Here is a 20114-nt window from a genome sequence, read left to right on the forward strand (position 1 = left end):
AAAAAAAAAAAAAAAAAAAAGACGAGAATGAACATCATCGCTGCGCCCCAGCCTTGCGGGGGCCGTCGTCCCGACGTGGGCAGCGGGTGTTTGCCCGGGCCGAGGTCCCACCCCGCCCCGGGGCCTCCCTGCGCTGCCTTTGTGTTGGCGGGTCAGGCACCCCCGCGGCTTCGCCGGGCGGGTGGTCGGCGCGGTCCCGGCCTCAGCGGAGACAGACCCCGCCCTGTCAGCTCACCCCGAGGTCTGGGCCTTCTGGAGGCTGCTAGCTATTCACACAGCAGGGCTGATGAAAGTGTCGGTCTGCCAGAGCCACGTTGGTTCCCGATCACAAATGACACAATCGCATTGTACTGGGCCCTTCTCTGGACTCTCTCAACCTTGTTCCAATGGAGGACATCTAAGCCTGGGAATTTCAAATATGTGGCAGATACTGATGGGAGAGAGGAGCTGCCTTAGTCAAACTCTTTTGAGAAATGTCAAATGACAACAAAAGGCAAGACTACTTTTCCTTTGCGTGACAACTCTTCCAACAGTGAAATGTTGAATAGCAGGTAAAAGAAATCACCCCCCCCCAACACTTTTCTTTTCGGTTAACCTGCTTATGGACGGCTTACCCAGTGCCAGGCACGGGGGGGGGGGGGCGCGGGGAGGGGCTAGTTGTTGAGTATTTAGAGTAGAACAAAAGAAAAAAAATTATTAAAAAAAATTTTTTTTAATGTTTATGTCTTTTTGAGAGAGAGAGAGAGAGTGCAAGTCGGGGAAGGGCAGAGAGAGAGAGGGAGATACAGAATGCAAAGCAGGCTCCAGGTTCTGAGCTGTCAGCACAGAGCCCCTTGTGGGGCTTGGACCCATGAACTGTGAGATCATGACCTGAGCTGAAGTCAGATGCTCAACCCACTGAGCGTCCCAGGTGCCCCCAATGTAATTATACCTCTTAAGGGTGTGATTTTTCTACGTATTTACTTATGCTGACAGGGGGGTACATGAGTATAAAAGATGGGGAGCAATAATTATTTTGTTCTTTTGTTCAAAGAGAATAAATATAACCATGCAGATGTAAATAATTAGAATTTAGGAGTAGATTACACTATAAAATTTTGTGTCTTGCCTTTTTTTCTTTCCTATTCTAAATTATTTTCCTATATTGATAAACACACACACACACACACACACACACACACACACACACACACACACAAAACTTTGTACCACATCATTGTAGGTAAACATAACTTCATTTGGAATGGACTTTTCCCCTTCCTCCCCCAGAATACATACTATTTAATAGCATGGAAAGGTGGGCTTCTTCCGTAATTAACTTTTCATTACTCATATGGACATTGTAGGTGTATTTCCCTCGATGTCATGAATATGTCCAGTTCACAATTGTGGACTGTTTTTAGAGAATGCGTACTCATCCCAGGTTAGAGTAATTCAAATGGCTGCAGCTATGTATCTACACTGGTCTCCAAAGTTACAGACAAACTTCTTAAATCAGCTTTAAATTGGGGAGGATTCCTACAGGATCTTATTTCAGAACCTGTATCTTGGTGAGAGTAGAAGTATCCCCTTCCTACAACTAAAAGGAAGCAGTATTTACTTAGAGCAACAACCAAACATGACTAAGAGTTAAAAACAAACAAAAAACCCCGAAAAAACAGGGGCCCCTGGGTGGCCTAGTTGGTTAAGCTTCCAACTCTTGATTTCAGCTCAGGTCGCGATCTCATGGTTCATGGGTTTGAGACCTGCGGCAGGCTCTGCATTGACAGCTCAGAATCTGTCTGGGGTTCTCTCTCTCCCTCTCTCTCTGCCTCCCTCCCCAACTCCCAGCTCTCAACGTGCCTGCTGTCTCTCTCAAAATAAATAAATAAACTTAAAAAAAAAAAAACAAGAACTGATAAATTGTACAACAGGGGTTTGAAGCTTACCACCACCACCAGGAAAGGAAAAAAACGAAAAACCAACATCAAAATGCCAAATATTTTATTGTTCCCTAGTGTGGTTAAATGTCAGAGATGAAAAAGATTACCATAGTTTTTTGACTCTGTAATGGTCATGACCAAAAAAAAAAAAAAAAAAAAAAAGTTAATAGCAGTTTGGAAAGCCTGCATTGTTGAAGCAATAGGAGAGTTGCTCATTTGCTTGTTTGTTTTTGCTTTTTGGACCTCTCAACTATTACTCCAGGCTAAGCCTGAGAATTCATCCAAGTTTATTCGGTGCTTGGGTGCTAGGTAAGGAGTTTCAAATCATGGGATTTGTGGAGTTGAATCTGGGATTCTAGATGGAGAATGTGGAATTTGCTCCGGATTTAGCTAGACAAGCATAATTTATACACATCAACATGTGCATCAATAAGCAGAATAGTAATAGATACATCTAAAAATGTGAAGCATGCTGGGAAAATGATCGGAGCCAGAGGAAAATCCTGCAGGCAACTGCTTTTGGCTGTGGTAGTCTTGCTGGGGACAAAACGTCTAATAGCATTCCCAGTTTTACCTTATCTTGGTTTTCACTCTTCCTTCTGATTTCACAGTGTGGTATGAGCAGAATGTTAGCAGCGGGTTTTCAAAGATGTATAATTTGATCTTAGTTTACAACTATACCCAGAATGGCTCAAAAGTGTGGGAAACGGTACAGCCATATAGATGTTTCCACATCTGTGAGCCAGAATGCTCCTGGCAGCTTATAGGAAACTATTGTATTATATCCAAAAGGGTAAGCAGGAGGCCCCTTCTCTGGTGTTCTGTAGAGTTCCCTACTCTTGTTGCTGAGCCAGCCCAGCTCCATCTACGACTTTCTCTTCTTACCCCCAAACTCCGGGCACTTAGACGCAGGCTGTGTCCTTTAGCTCAGTCCTCGACCTTCAGGGGAAATCTGTGTAAAATGGAATATTCCATGCCATGATGGAGATTTTCCTCCTATCAATCATTTTTCTTTTCCTCTGATAGAACTTTGCATTTTTATTTTTCTAAGTGTTTCTGCCTGTGACCATTCCAGACATTAGGAGGGGAAGAAAAGCACCCTTCACCAACTGCACAAAATGCAAGGATTTCTCTTCCTTGTCCCCCTCTCTATTCTCTTGTTTCTTGTTGGGGAAATTCTTCCTGAGTCCTCCTATTTCCAGTTGCCTGGCTTTGGGGACAGCCAGATTTTTAGTCCGCTGTTTCTCCCATCTGGTGGAGGGCAATGACATCAGTTGGAATTTGAGACTTTCTCCATGGACCCCAGAGAGTCCTGTGGAGAGCTCCCAGGCTGTCTCCACTGGAGCCTCTGGCCCCTGTCTGACGGTCTTGCCCTTGTGTGATGGATTTGAATGCAGGATCTTCCTACGGATGCCTTGACTTGCTGGTTAACAGGTCAGGGCTTTTTTAGGTCAAGGAACTTCTGGCCGATCTTCAACACACTGCCACGTCCCTGATTTTATTCTCTTTCACGTTGTTTTACTTTCCGAATTTGTTTTTTCCTTTCTGTGAAATGAAAACTCTTGATATAATGGAAATGTTTCATTTTCTTGACTTGGATTTATAGGTTTCTTTTTTTTTTTTAATTTTTTTTTTCAACGTTTATTTATTTTGGGGACAGAGAGAGACAGAGCATGAACGGGGGAGGGGCAGAGAGAGAGGGAGACACAGAATTGGAAACAGGCTCCAGGCTCTGAGCCATCAGCCCAGAGCCTGACGCGGGGCTCGAACTCACGGACCGCGAGATCGTGACCTGGCTGAAGTCGGACGCTTAACCGACTGCGCCACCCAGGCGCCCCGGATTTATAGGTTTCTTAGGGCCATGACCTTTCTATATCTTAGAAATATTTTTAGGACTTGGCACATGGTTGATATTCAGTAAATGTTTGTTGAACGGAATGAAATTGTATCTTTCATCTACCTTCCTCATAGGGTGTTGGAGATTAATTTAGAAAGCAGGTGTTCCTGTGAATGACTTTAGAAAAATGAAGGGAAATCCAATTAGAAAGTTTGCTAGTAGGAAAGTTCAAAGGTTGAGGTAATTTTAGATGGAAACCAATAAAAAAACCTATTGTGTGAATTTGCTTATTAATTTTACATGAGATAATAAGTGTAATGAAGAGATTGTCCCCCAATACATAGTTAGGAATCTTTAAGACTGAGCATTTATTTTTTGTTTGTTTTGTTTTTGTTTTTTAAATATTTATTTATTTATTTTGAGAGAGAGAGAAAGAGTACACACACATGCGAGCAGGGGAGACGCAGAGAAAGAGGGGGAGAGAGAGTCTCAAGCAGGCTCTGTGCTGTCAGTGCAGAGCCCAAAGTGGGACACGACCCCACAAACTGAGCAATTATGACCTTAGCCGAAATCAAGAGTCAGACGATTAACTCACCTGAGCCACCCAGCTGCCCAAAGACTAAGCATTTAAACAAATTTTCAGAGGCACAGAATCATTTTCAGACTCCCAGCTTCGAGGTGTATTGGTGATGAAACCGATGTCCAATTGTACAAATGACTCTCTCACATTCGGACAACTAGGTGGTGGGAAAATGGGAATGAGACCCAGTTCTGCCCATAAGAACCCAGCTCTTTTTCCAGGCGCCTCGGTGACTCAGTTGGTTGAGTGGAGTCTGACTCCTGATTTCAGCTCAGGTCATGATCTCAGGGTTGTGAGATCAATCCTGGAGTTGGGCTCTGCACTGAGTGTGGAACCTGCTTGGGATTCTCTCTCTCCCTCTCCCTCTGCCCCTCCCCTGCTCTCGAGCACTCTCTCTCTTTCTCTCAAAAAATAAAAATAAGTAAACTTTAAAAAATCTAAAAGAGCCCAGCACTTTTTCTCTTGTACTGTAGCTCTTTTAGCAGGGTGTAGTTATTGGTATACATTCCATCTCCCCCAAAAGTTAATGGAAGACAGAGGTCCTATCTTTTTTTCATCTTGCTCTTTTTTTTTTTTTTCCAACGTTTATTTATTTTTGGGACGGAGAGAGACAGAGCATGAACGGGGGAGGGGCAGAGAGAGAGGGAGACACAGAATCGGAAACAGGCTCCAGGCTCTGAGCCATCAGCTCAGAGCCTGACGCGGGGCTCGAACTCACGGACCGCGAGATCGTGACCTGGCTGAAGTCGGACGCTTAACCGACTGCGCCACACAGGCGCCCCTCATCTTGCTCTTTATAGAAGATAAAAGGTATAACACCTGGCAAATGTGGCTCCCAAATGGTAGGTGCTCCGTGAACTCCCTTCAAATTAAATTCTTACCTGGTGAAATGTGATTCTTCTTGGCCGCATGTTCATTCTTTATGTATCTTTATTTATCGTTAAATATTTGTTTATTGCCTGGTATGTACCGAATACCATGCTAATATTTAAATGAGAGTTAAAATGAAGATCTCCATTTAGCTTTGAGTCTATATTAAAATGTTACTGTGAGGTGTTAAATATCTCAGAAAGGAAAGGAAGTGAATTCTCAGCTGGTCTATTTCCTTTTTATAGGTTCATTTGCATTTCATAGAATTTTAGTGCTAAAGGGAACTTAAGGTTACTTAAGATCATGTTGTCAGGAAGTGACAAAGGACTAGAATGAATGTCATCGTCTCCCTCAAAATCCAATATTTTTTCTGTGACAAAGAATTCCTTTCTTTCTTTTGCATTTTGGTGGGTTTTCTTGTTTGTTTTGTTTTGTTTTTTGAGAGACAGTGCGGGGAGGGGGAGAGGGAAAGAGAGAATCTTAAGTAGGCTCCACACCCAGCTAGGAATGCAACACAGGGCTTGAACTCACGACCTTGAGATCAAGACCTCAGTGCATATCAAGAGTCAAATGCTTAGTGCTCGCTTCAGCAGCACACACACTTCTCTACAGAGAAGATAGCAAAAAAAAAAAAAAAGAGTCAGAAGCTTAAGCATTGAGCCACCCAGGCACCTCTCTCTCTCTTGCATTTTTGGAATAACATAAGCATTAGTTGCACTTATGTGCATGAGTGTTAATAAAACGGAGATCCACATTTCTTCTGCATTAGATGTCAAAATGCCTGAAGGAGGGGTATGGAGTGAATAGAAGAGGAACACAGAGCAATGGATTCTTAGCCAAAAGAACTCAAAATGCTGTAATTATGTCCTGCAAATTAGAGGATATTACAGCCACAAGGATCCTTAGAACCCGCTTAAGCAAGCCCTGTTAGTTTCCAGGTGAAGATGCTGAGGCCCAGAGAGGTTAAAGAGACTTCATCAAAGTCATACAGTAAGTTGCTACCAGAGGTAGTACTAGAATCCTGATATCCTAACTCCCAATCCACAAGGCCAGTATTTCCTAAATTTCAGTCATTTGCAAACTACATTTCAACTTGTCTGAATCCACCTACCATCTGTATTAATACTTAATATTTTTGTCAATTTATTCTTTATAATTAAAATTTTTCTTGGGGAGCCTGGGTGGCTCAGTCGTTAAGCAACTGACTTCCGCTCAGATCATGATCTTGCGGTTCATGGGTTGGAGCCCCACATCAGGCTCTGTGCTGACAGCTCAGGGCCTGGAGCCTGCTTTGGATTCTGTGTCTCCCTTTCTCTCTGTCTGTCCATCCCCTGCTCATGCTCTGTCTTTCTCTCTCTCTCAAAAATAAATAACAGAACATTGAACAAATTTTTAAAAATTCTAACATGAACTATGTTTTCATACTCCAATTTGTTTTAAAAAGAAAATTTGTTTATTGCCTAAACTTATAGTAATCTGGATGTCAAAGATCAATCTTTTCTTGAGGTAAAATTAAATATGCCTCATGGAGTTGTTCCTATGGAAATTGGATGGCCAAAGGAAGATTTGAGGATTGAGAACCAAAAACTAATTCAAATGCTTAATTATTCTAAGTGACACTATCACAAGATCCAAATAAATATGGAAGAGGGAGGAAAAGCTTTAGTTAAATTGAAAAAGAAAAAAAAAAGATGAACAGACAGGTCAGAGATTTTGGATGGCTACAAATGCGTCTTTCCTTCCCATGGTATGACCTCCTCCCTAGGAGGCATTGCATTTGGAATATTAATACTTGTTGGTCTGATATTCTGTCTGTATGTCATTTGTAGAAGTCATTGCATATGCCAGAAAAATAAGAAAATTTTGCTAGCCCAGATGTTCCAAATACCCTCCCTTTATTTGGGACCTCTGGATAGACCTCTGAACCTGTCTTGACTGCCATACTTGTGACATCGTCCCCTTTCAGCAGGAAGCAATAAAGATCGGTCATTGTCCCGATTCCTAATGGCAATTAGGAGTCACGTGTTCAAAGAGGGGAATATGATAAGAAAAGATGGGATTCAATAGGCAAAGAGGGAAAGGTTAGGACCTGAGATCTCTGGGGGGAAAAACACACACACGTATTTTGGAACAATGCTGGGAGCCTCTGACCACAGCAAACCCCCTTGGGCATAAGATTCCTCTTAAGAAACAAATGTCTGTGCCTTGTGCCCAAAATAACCTATAAATGAAAATGGAATCAACTTAGAAGAGGAGGGATTGTGAGAATTGAGATGATTCATTTTCAGAAACACCAAATAAAAGCTATGCTGTCTCATTAAAATAGGTTTACAACCTATTGGAAATATGTACCCCCCACCCCCCCCACCCCCACACACACCATGGAGTCCCAAACCCTTAGACACTTCACTTCCTGGTTCTTCTTCCCCTCTCCGTTTTGTGGGCTTATTTTTCCTAGGCTTTGCAATGAGCATGTGCCAAAGAACTGAAGTCTCTGTGTCACCTCAAGGAAGGTACATTTGTACCATTCAGACTACTTTGGGTCCTTACATGGGTGTAGGTGACTTTTGGGTAAGGCTGTAACTTCTGTAGTACTCAGCCAATGAGGAATCAGGGGAGGGACCTGCACGTCAGGAGATACATTGTCTGTTGTAACTGCCCTGAGTGTGCCTGTCCATCAGACACCTGCTCTTGCAAGAACACTGATTAAAGCCTCACTTCACTGGGAGGGAAAAAAAGAAAGAAATTTTATTTGCCATTATCATAAATGGAAAACCAGTATTGTTTGCTATAATTAGAAGATAAACATAAATATTAAAACTTTGGAAATATTTCTAAATTCTGCTTAATAATTCCTCTTGCTGAAGGTGTAGAACCTGAGGTTTATTCTCTTTTTATTTTCATTTCATATTTTCATTTTTTTTTGTTATGCTTATTTATTTTTGAGAGAGACAGAATGGAACAGGGGAGGGTCAGAGAGAGAGGGAGACACAGAATCGAAGCAGGCTCTGAGCTGTCGGCACAGAGCCCGACATGGGGCTTGAACTCATGAACCACGAGATCATGACCTGAGCTGAAGTTGGATGCTGAACCGACTGAGCCACCCAGGCACCCCTTTTTTTTCTTATTTTTTTAAAGTTTATTTATTTAGTTTGAAAGGGAGAGAGTATGGGTGGGGAAGGGGCAGGGAGAGAGGGAGAATCCCAAGCAGGCTCCGCACTATTGGTACACAGCCTGATACTTACTGGGCTCCATCCCACAAACTGAGGTCATTACCTGAACTGAATCAAGGAGCCAGAAGCTTAGCCTACTGAGCCATCCAGGTACCCCTATTCTCTTTTTAAAGAGAGGAATAAGCAAGTGTTAACGACCCAAGATGAGAATTATGTCTTGATATAATCAGAGACAATTAAAAGGGAATGACTTCCTCTCTATATATTTTGTCATTTTATTCCCACCTGAAATCATTTTGTGTACCACTGGCAATTCATAGCCACATTTTAGGAAACACCGCTTTATTCCATAGTAGCATCTACTGAAAAATGTGTTTTGATTCTGCGCTTTCATCCCTGGGTAACATGGTATTTTATAAATGTTAACTGGCTCTTACCTAATCTATGTCTTAAGGGCACAGACTGTTATTTCTTCATCCCACAGAAGAATGTTCTGAGTTCCAAAGAGGTTTTGAGAATTATCCCAGCATAGGGATAAGTATGGCTGAGCCAGGGGCAGATAAGTTAGGAGTTTAAATTCCTAATAGGATTTGGCCACTTTCCTCCCTGTAATGTGATCTGGGAACGTAAGGGTTGTGCAACCCAGGTTTGCTCCAGCTGTCAGACAAAGGACTAAGAAAGTGGGGAGAAGGCTAACTTTCATCAAACTCTGGCCCTTGCCAGGTTAGCTCACTTAATCCTCCTGACAAATGCATCCCCATTTCACAGAGAAACAGTTTCAAAGGTGCTAAATAACTTGGCAAATTCACATACAATAGGAGGCAGAGCTAGGATTCAAACGTCTATCTCTGACGTCATGAGATTATAAATTTGGAGACCTGGGTTCTAGGCTGATTTCACCACCAAATTGAAACATTATACTGATTGACAGATCAAAGGATCCTGAGTCATTATCATCTCTACTTCCTTTTGTCTGGTCATGGGCTTCCTTTAGATTTCTTGTCACCTCACACAGAGGCACAAGTAGATTCATGTAGTAGGCCTCTCACTCCATCTCTCTTCTTTGCGCAAGTACCTGCGGAAGTACCATTTGGCTCTTACTTTGTGTTGTATCGTATGGTTACATTATTTGAGCAATGGCAAAATTTGAGAAATTGGTTTATTTTTTTTTATATATGAAATTTATTGACAGATTGGTTTCCATACAACACCCAGTGCTCATCCCAAAAGGTGCCCTCCTTAATACCCATCGCCTACCCTCCCCTCCCTCCCACCCCCCATCAACCCTCAGTTTGTTCTCAGTTTTTAACAGTCTCTTATGCTTTGGCTGAGAAATTGGTTTAAAAATTGAAATTCCGGGGGTGCCTGGGTGGCTCAGTCCAAATCTTTTTTTATTAAAAAATTTTTTTTAATGTTTATTTATTTTTGAGAGAGAGAGAGAGTGTACATGCTAGTGAGGGAGGGGCAGAGAGAGAGAGAGAGGAGACACAGAATCCAAAGCAGGCTCCAAGCTGTCAGCACACAGCCCGATGCAGGGCTTGAACTCACCAACCACAAGACCATGACCTGAACCGAAGTCAGATGATTAAGCAACTGAGCTACCCAGGCGCCCCAGCCCTTGTGTATTTCTTAGGGCTTCTCATGTTCTTTTCAGCTGGGAGTGCCCTCAGCCCGTAGAGGACATAGCCGCATTGCTCAGTTTTGCTCCCTCTGGGCAGCAGCTCCTTCAGCAGCCTGGTGTCTTAGAGAGCAGCGGCGTCTTCATTTTACATTTCAGCAGGTCATTCATAGCCACTGCCTCGTTCAGCCCCCATCCTGCAGTTCTCACACTGTCCAAGCTGTGGTCTGCCACCTCCATGGCCCACTGGGTCATATTTTTTAACGTATAAGTTTTGTAGAGCATCTGGGGAATACTTTCTAATGGGGAAAAAGGGGCTCTGTCTTTCAATTTTATTTATTGAAACATAGCTAAAAGTTAATGGACTCATATCACATGAGGAACCAGCAAGTTGACATATCCCTCTTAGTTCTCAATGGCTTGTCTGATCCAATCATTGATTTGGTTGAGATTTCTTTTTCTTTGTTTTTGGAAAGAGAGAGTGAGAGCATAGCGGAGGGATAGAAGGAGAGAAGGAGAGAGAATCTCAAGCAGGCTCCATGCCCAGCATGGAACCCGACACGGGGCTTGATCTCACAACCCTGGGATCATGAACCGAGCCAGAATTAAGAATTGGATGTTCAACTGACTGAGCCACCTAGGCACCTCGCAATCATTGATTTTGGATAATTCACCTATCATTCATTTCACCCCCAACACAACCTACTGTACACACACATACACACACACACCTAATCATTTTCCTTTCTTTTTCTCTTTTCTTTCCTTTTTTTTTTTTTTTGTCAGTAAACATAAAGATAGTGGGTAGCAAAATTGCATTTAAGAAGCGGGGACTCTCCCTCATATCGATGTCTTATAATATTTTAAAACTGGTAATTAGTCTGCCGTTGGAGAGATTCCAGTTTTATTGATATGCAATTTGAAAGCACAAAAATTATTTTCAAATTAAAAAATATTTTAATGTTTATTTATTTTGAGAGAGAGAAAGAGAGAGAGATGACAGAGTGGGAGCAGGGGATGGGCAGAGAGATAAAGAGACACAGAATCCAAAGCAGGCTCCAGGCTCTGAGCTGTCTGCACAGAGCCCGACGCAGGGCCGAATTCATGAGCCAGGAGATCATGACCTAAGCTGAAGTCAGACGCCCAACTGATTGAGCCACCCAGGCGCCCCCGAAAGCACAAAAATTATTTCCAAGCCACAGAGCAAGGAATAGTGGAAGTCCTTGAGTCAGCAACAGAGACAACAGTCAAAGCCTCTCATTGTTTGCCAAGCTCTTGACTTGCTCTCTTGGAAAAAGTGATTCCAAACCAAAAGTGGTTTCAAACAAACATCTCTAAAAGGGAGTGAAAGCTCAAGATACTCAGCCACAGAAAGGAATGAGATCTTGCCATCTGCAACCACATGGATGGACCTAGAAGGTGTTATGCAAAGTGAAATAAGCCAGACGGAGAAAGACAAATACTGTAGGATTTCACTTATATGTGGAACCTAAAAAATAAATGAATGTATAAACAAACAATCAAAAAGCAGAAACAGTCCCATAGACAGAGAACAAAGTGATGGTTGCTAGAAGGGAGGGTGGATACAGACAAAATAGGTGAAGGGGCATGAGAGATACAGACTTCCACTTATGGAATGAATGTCAACGGGATGAAAGGTACAGCATAGGGAATATAGTCAGTGCCAACATAACAGTGTTGTATGGTGACAGGTGGTAGTTACACTTGTGGTGAGCATAGCATAACATGTAGATTTGTTGAATCACTATGTTGTATACCTGAAACTAATGTAACATTGCATGTCAGCTATACTTAAAAAAAGAAAAAAGGGGAAAAAAGCTCAAGGTAAGCGAGAAGGAATTAACAGAGTATAGATAATGGGGCAACTGGGTGACTCAGTCAGTTGGGCACCCGACTTCAGCTCAGGTCATGATCTCACATTTCTTGGTTTCAAGTCCCGCATAGGGCTCTGGGCTGAGAGCTCAGAGCCTAGAGCTTGCTTTGGATTCTGTGTCTCCCCCTCTCTCTGCCCTTCCCCTGCTCACACTCTTCTCTCTCTCTCAAAAACAAATAAACATTAAAAGAGAGAGAGAGAGAAAGAGAGAGGGCCTCCCGGGTGGCTCAGTTGGTTGAGTGTCCGACTTCGGCTCAGGTTGTGATCTCACGGTTTGTGGGTTCGAGCCCCGCATCAGGCTCTGTGCTGACAGCTCAAAGCCTGGAGCCTGCGTTGGATTCTGTGTCTCCCTCTCCCTCTGCCCCTCCCCTGCTCACACTTTGTCTCTTTCAAAAAATAAATATTTTTAAAAATTAAAAAAAAAAAAAAAGAGAGCATATATAGTTTCATAGAGGAACTTGTCTTCGGGCCCAGACAATTTCCAACCCAGGGTTCTAAAAGAATCTACAAATGTGATCATAAAGCCAGGGTAGAGACTCCTTGAGACATCAGGAATAACAGGTGTTAACTGAATTTGTAATTGGTTGAGGAATTGTGCCCAAAGGGATTGACAAATGGAATGAAACCAGACTAGAGGAAACACTCTATGAGAGATTCCTTGAGGAATTAGAAATCAGGAAGATGAATGAATAGTCATCAGTCAGAAGGAAGTACCATCTGGAACATACATCATTAGGTCTGGAGAAGTGGCAGAGGTGAGGGCAAAAGATCAGAACTTGAAGTCTGGGGGCTGCCTGGGTGGCTCAGTGGGTTGAGCATCCAACTTCAGCTCAGGTCATGATCTCACGGTGCAGGAGTTCGAGCCCCGCGTCGGGCTCTGTGCTGACAGCTCAGAGCCTGGAGCCTGCTTGGAATTCTGCGTCCCCTTCTCTTTCTACTTCTTCCCCCTCATGCTCTGTCTCTTTCTCTCTCTCTCTCTCAAAAATAAACATTAAAAAAAAAAAAGAGAACTTGAAGTCTAGAGTTTGTCTCTCTTGCTGACAATCTGCATGACTTAGGGTACAGAGCTTTCTGTGGCGGTCTTAGAAATGCTTTGTGAATACAAGAGAAGATGTCTGTGAAATGCATTATGTCTCTAAAAGGCAAAACTGTGTATGAAGGTAGGGGTAGTATTATATTTCTCATTTATCTCTCAGACTTCACTGAATTCATTAGATAGTTGCGTAGCCGAAATTACCAAATGATTTAAGGAATAAACTACAAATTATGGAGCAACAGGCAGTTCTATAGTGGGTATAAGTGAATCGGGAAGATAACACCTAACTATTTCATTGCTTTCTAATAGGACTAGCAACACTGCGGGAATATATAATTTGTTTTTCTTCTGCCAAAATAGAACCACTCCCCCAGAACTTTTCCTTAGGTCTTTCTTGTTGTTTTCCTCCAAACCTTATCTTTTTTTTCCTTTTTGAAACCTCTCATCCATCTACTTCTTTGGGGCGGGGCATTGTTTAAGGACTAACTACCTCACACTCTCTCGCCGTAGCGTTGCTTAAATTAGTCAAAATATTCTCAAATCATATTGCTGTATATGAACTTGGAAGGAAACTAACAAATGCTCACAGAAAGTAGGGGATGTAGAAGAACTGGACGGATTTGAAATCCAGATAGCTGAGTCACAGAAAGGAAATGAATGAGGCTAAAATACAAATCAAGCCATGTGAGCAATCAGTTTTCCTTATGGGAAAATCATGGTTTATGGCCATTCTATACCAGTCCCAGAACCCAAGACTCCTCCAGTCTGTGAAACATAGCCCTGAAAGGAGCTGCTTCAATGTGTTCTCTTGTTTCAATAACTTCTTAGGTTTGGATTCATTCAGGATACTACATATAGATAAGAGAAGGCAGATGTAAGGAGGAGAGAGAAGCCCGAGAATATGTTGCTAAGATTTTCTTTTTTGTTGCAAGTGGCCCTTACTGATGGTAGAGCTCATTTTCTTATCTCTTTAAATTGTACTGTTTCATATTCCTCCCCAAACTTGACCTTCCTTTCAACTTGCATTGGAGTCCCTCCAGAACAAAATTCTATTGTCCAACTCAAAGGATAACTTTTCCTATTTCCTTTCTTCTTGCCTGCCCTATCATACATAGGTGGTATAGGTTTTGCTTTTTATTAAAACTTTCTTGTACCTGATATTTATTTTTATCAAAACAGTCCATGCAACTTGTTTAGGGAGGCAAATAATGCTTAAAAAAAAATAAGCTTATGCCAAAAGCAACAGCTTCTTGATGCCTCAGCAGGTTAAATTGAACTCTTCTGGCTTCTGACATTTATCTCCATATGTCTAAGAAGTATGTGTATAGTATCTCTTTTCATTTTGTCACTTGGCAATTTTTATAAGTTAGGCAATTGTGAATAGCTTAGAGATGTGAACAAGCTGTTCATCTGATCAAGTTTATTGTTCTTCAGAATTCAGGTATTGAGTTTGGTTAGCCTTCAAAGCACAACGTTGACATAACCAAACTATGATACATTATCCTGAATGGTAAAGTTTTTGGAAGAACAAACCCAAAGAAGATAAGGCATTTACCCAACTATAAAATCCATGTAATACAGTCAGGATTCAATCACAGATGCAGAACCCACTAGGAGGTGTGTGTTTGTGTGTGTGTGTGTGTGTGTGTGGTGTATATCATATCCTATATATCATATCTAATATTACACAGTTGTGGGAACTGTTTAAGCTGCCTCTGTAAGGCTACTGTCTTCATACCTAATCCTGGAGCTTGAAGACTTCAGAGAAGGCAGTCTGGAAGGGAAGATATGTGTAAAGTACAGAAAAGCAGCTATAAACTGGAACCTACAGCTATGATCTAGAACTTGGGAGGATAGACTTGAAACCACGTCAATTCTCACTGCCTCTTACCTTGATGGTATAGATCCTACAGGAGAGGCTGTCCTCCTTCATCATATATCTAGCCCAGGAGTTGGAAAAGCTGGAGAAGGATTTAGGGGAAGGTGGAGCAGTGGTAGGTCCCTTGCCAGTGAAGTAAGGCAATAGATAAGCAATGATATGAGCTACAAAATGGCTACTGGTTCCCTTCCAAGCCCCACATCTGCATAAGAATGTTGTGGCCCACCTTAGGCGGAAACATGCAGGGAGGGAATTCTGGGAAATGTAGTTCAGCTCACATTATAAAGCAATGACAGTGGGCTCCATATCAATTTGGCACATGTATATATACATTTTTTTTTCTTCTGCAAATAAACAGTTAAGGATTCAAGTGCCCATTCTGCCCCCTTAGCAAGAGAACAATAGAAAGCACCTAATGTTTCTGGGGCCATGCGCCCTTCAGGAAGAATTATTTGTAAGAGAAAAAAAGAATAATGGCATTTAATCCCTGGAAATTACCTAGAAGTCCATCATCAAGGATATTTGGCCAGCTCCTTTTTCTACTGCCCAAATATAACTGCTGGATAAACCAAGGTTTCTGAAATTGTGTTCCCCAGAAAGCAACAAAACGTGGCAGAGCTAGGCTTTTAAGTCAGAGCCCTTTCATTTCCAATCATCTTATTTTAAAGAAAACAAACAAAAAGCTTACAAATGAGTCATCTCTGTAGTCTTGGCACTTACTTGAATTTTGTTTTTACCTTTCTTTAAAGTAGGTAGGCTCAAGTTTCTCTCCCATCATCACAGTGGAATCTAAAAATTGCTTTTTATATTGTTCAACAAGCAAGAACAATGCAGGCTGTTCAGCAGAGGGTAAATTTTTAGTACTAAGGAAAGTGCTGTCATGGAGCCAAATATTTTAAGGTTTTTAGATGAGCAAACCATTTCCATTTAGTATAACTCTTTTTTCATGGAGAGTTATATAAAAGGTCAGACACTACCTAAATTTTAGCTATAAATTATAAATATAGGGGCGCCTGGGTGGCGCAGTCGGTTGAGCGTCCGACTTCAGCCAGGTCACGATCTCGCGGTCCGTGAGTTCGAGCCCCGCGTCGGGCTCTGGGCTGATGGCTCAGAGCCTGGAGCCTGTTTCCGATTCTGTGTCTCCCTCTCTCTCTGCCCCTCCCCCGTTCATGCTCTGTCTCTCTCTGTCCCAAAAATAAATAAACGTTGAAAAAAAAAATTTTTAAAAAAATTATAAATATAAAAAATTATAATTTTTCCCCTAAGCTATCCATAGATGAAATTCATCGTTCTTGCCACTGTAATGACATGGCATATAAGCAACCGACCTAAAACAAACAAAAGAAAACATAACACCCACAACAACTATCTGTTTCTCCTCAGCCTTCTCCATGTGATAGTCATAAAAAGCTCCACTAAGGGAAAACTCTTCAGAAATAAATTATGCCTTTGTAAAACAGAACTTAGCTGAAGTTGATCACATCAAAGAATAAACAAAACTGTAACCTGTATAATGTTTATTTCGTTTTTGAGAGAGAGAGGGAGACAGAGAGTGAGTGGGGGAGGAGCAGAGAAGACAGGATCGGAAGCAGGCTTCAGGTTCTGAGCTGTCAGCACAGAGCCCAATGCGGGGCTTGAACTCACGAACTGTGAGACCACAACCTGAGCTGAAGTCGACATTTAACCAACTGAGCCACCCAGGCACCACAAAGCTGTAAACTGTATAAAGGAAATCCATCTAACTTATAAAATGGTTCTCTCCCAGTCTGGTACTTTTTTTTTTTTTAAACGTTTATTTTTATTTTTGAGACAGAGAGAGACAGAGCATGAACAGGGAAGGGGCAGAGAGAGAGGGAGACACAGAATCTGAAGCAGGCTCCAGGCTCTGAGCTGTCAGCACAGAGCCCGACGCGGGGCTTGAACTCACGGACCGTGAGATCGTGACCTGAGCCGACGTCGGACGCTTAACCGACCAAGCCACCCGGGCGCCCCCAGTCTGGTACTTTGTATGAAAACTGGATAACAAAGAATTATAGTAATTGTGTCACAAAGGCAGAGACAGATGTTTAAATTTCAGGAAGTTTTAAAAATAGATTTCCAGTGTTTATGCTGTTGACAAACAGGATCTCACAGATCCTTTCTCTGGCTCCTAAGATGTGCCCCCATTTTTCTTGCCTTCCCGGTTTGTTTGGGTTGTTTTAGTGGGGGTGGGGGTGTTCTGGCAGGGCTCAGCCACATGGCTCAGTTTCTCAGTGAGTTCATCTTCCTGTGTTAATGTATTACTCGATCATTCTATGTCAGTGAACTCTGCTTCTGCAGACCCTTATCTCTGAGTCTTTCTACTTTTTGTAATGAATACCATTAGGGATTCCTCAGTCCTGGGGGCAGGGAGAGATTCCTCACACCATTTCTCTAACTGTCCTGTATAGGTTTTCTAGCCTCAGCAATACCTTCCTCTAGAACCGGTGTCTTCAGTGATGACTGTCTGGCTCAATCAATGGAGTGCATGACTCTTGATCTCGGGATTGTGAGTTCGAGCCCCATGTGGGGGTGTGGAGATTACTTAAAGAATAAAATCTTTAGGGGTACCTGGGTGGTTCAGTCGGTTAAGTGTCTGACTTTGGCTCAGGTCATGATCTCGCAGTTTATGAATTCTAGCTTGCGTTGGGCTCTGTGCTGACAGCTCAGAGCCTGGAGCCTGCTTTGGATTCTGCATCTTCCTCTCTCTCTGCCCCTCCCCTGCTCGCGCTCTGTCCCCCTCTCTCTCTCAAAAATAAATAAACAGTAAAAAAATTTTTTTTAAACAAAATAAAATCTTAAAACAAAAAAAGGAACCAGTGTCTTTGTTTATCCATGTACTGTTCACCTTATGGAGCATGAGGAATGTTAACTGCATACCGATACTGGACTCCTAGATTTAAAGAGCTCACCCTTCTGGGGCGCCTGGGGGGCTCAGTCAGTTAAGTGTCTGACTCTTGATTTCAGCTCAGGTCATGATCTCAGGGTTGTGGTATCGAGACCCACATCCAGCTCTGTGCCGAGTGTAGATTCTCTTAAGATTCTCTCTCTCTGTCTCTCTTTCTCTTTTTGCACCCCCCCCCCGCTCTCTCTCTCATTCTCTCTCTCTCTCTCCCTCCCTCCCTCCCTTTGCCCCTCCACCACTCTCTCATTCTCTCTCTCTCTCAAAAAAAAATAGTCCCATTTATTTGGGGATGGGAAGAGAAAAGAACAGCAGCAGGCACTTATGGAAAACCTCCAAATTCTATGATAGCCAGAATTTCCATTCATCCCTACTTGGGGTGGGGGGTGGGGTGGGGAGAAGGGGGTGGGGGGGAGGGGAGGCAAAAGAGTAGCAAACACTTTTCTGCATATGTTCCTGAGTTGTTTCATTGTACTCGCTAAAACCAACTCTGTTTAAAATTCTTATCCAGGATGCCATGAACCAGCACATTGTTTTCTTTTTAATATGTGGTACCTGCTTGCTTTCACATACGCGGTGCGTTGTATGCCTGCTGTGTTTCATCATGACACAGGGACATGTTTCTCTTTAGACTTTCTAAGCTGACCTGTCTTTTCTTTTTTTAATTTTTTTCTTTTAATGTTTATTTATTTTTGAGAGAGCGTTAGTGGGGGAGGAGCAGAGAGAGAGACACACACACAGAATCCGAAGCAGGCTCCAGGCTCTGAGCCGTCAGCACAGAGCCCGACACGGGGCTCGAACTCACGAACCGTGAGATCATGACCTGAGCTGAAGTCCGACGCTTAACCGACTGAGCCACCCAGGCGCCCCTGACCTGTCTGCAAATGCAAGACGTGCTTCTTTAGAAGAGCATGCTGTGTAATTGCGTTTAAATATTTACGCTGGCACCCTTAAAATGTGGTACCGTCTTTAGGGGCTTTGTTAACAGAGGCTTAGAAAAACAAGGCAAGATGATAATAGTTCTCATTCCCTAGCGTTCTCTTGCTCTGATGAATGAAAGTTTCAGTGTATGCAGCAAGGAGTAGTCACCAAGGTGAGCAAGCCCGGGAGTCGATTTTCGTAAATTATTTGGCTTTAGACAGTTGGAGGAGGAGGCCACTTTTCCCAACTCCATTACTGCTTTACTCACCAACCAGCTGAGTCCCCAAGCCAAGAAACTGCTGGCTAGAGATTGCCTCTATTTGCTACAGTCTTCCCAGTGGACACTGTTAGCAGCTAGGAATGAAGGTATGGTGTTTTTTTTTTAATTTGTATTAAAAAATTGTTTCTTCAATGTTTATTTATTTTGGGGGGGGGCACCGAGCACGAGTGGGGGAGGGGCAGAGAGAGAGGGAGACACAGAGTCTGAAGCAGGCTCCAGGCTCTGAGCTGTCAGAGTCAGATGCGGGGCTCAAATTCCCAAATCCTGAGATCATGACCTGAGCCGAAGTCAGACACTTAACCAACTGAGGCAAAAAGTATCCCTGAGGTTATCCTTATCCTTACCAACTGCCTCAAGTAGTGGCTAAAGGATAAGGCTAAAGAAATTTAAAAAAGGATGAAGCCACTCATTCGACACCCCTCTCCTGAAAATTTAACAGCCCAGCCTCCTCAGCTGACAGCAGTTTAACCAGCAAGAGGATATTACTTTACAAAGTTGTTTGTGTTAGACCAGTGGGAATAGAAGTATCAGGTGATGCCTCTGTAGTTCTTTCTGAATGAGGAAATTAGTATTTTTCTTTTTGTTTCTTTCATGGCTCTGGTGAATCCTCAACATGTAATCCCAAGAGGTAAAGCCAGATAGGGCTGAAAGAAATGCTTCTAGGGGTGCTTGGGTGGCTCAGTTAGTTAAGCATCTGACTCTTGATCTCAGCTCGGGTCTTGATCTCAGGATGGTGAGTTCAAGCCCTGTGCTGGTTTCTACTTAAGAAAACAAAAGAAAAGTTGGCTAACATTAACAACTCAGGCAACAACAGATGTTGGCAAGGGTGCGGAGAAAGATCTCTTTTGCGCTGCTGGTGGGAATGCAAGCTGTTGCAGCCACTCTGGAAAACAGTATGGAGGTTCCTCAAAAAACTAAAAATAGAACTACCCTACGACCCAGCAATTGCACTACTAGGCATTTATCCAAGGGATACAGGTGTGCTGTTTGGAAGGGACACATGCCCCCCCCCCATGTTTATAGCAGCACTATCAACAATAGCCAAAGTATGGAAAGAGCCCAAATGTCCATCGATGGATGAATGGATAAAGAAGATGTGGTGTATATATATATATACACACACACAATGGAGTATTACTCAGCAATCAAAAAGAATGAAATCTTGCCATTTGCAACAATGTGGA

The 20114-nt window shown here is 42.6% G+C and overlaps 1 long non-coding RNA gene across 1 annotated transcript in view; it reads left to right on the plus strand.

Moving 5' to 3' along the window:
- Positions 1–7: 7 nt before the first annotated feature.
- The window catches only part of LOC124513047 (uncharacterized), a 40736-nt gene continuing 20629 nt past the window's right edge, over positions 8–20114 (plus strand). The window contains exon 1 of the long non-coding RNA XR_006962285.1: positions 8–551. This is a non-coding gene — a long non-coding RNA (uncharacterized LOC124513047). The remainder of the gene's footprint in view (positions 552–20114) is intronic.

Source organism: Lynx rufus, unplaced genomic scaffold, assembly GCF_022079265.1.
Source record: "Lynx rufus isolate CCGP_SWC_20201006 ecotype Redwood Valley unplaced genomic scaffold, mLynRuf1.p SCAF_18, whole genome shotgun sequence".
NCBI classification, from domain to species: Eukaryota; Metazoa; Chordata; class Mammalia; order Carnivora; family Felidae; genus Lynx; species Lynx rufus.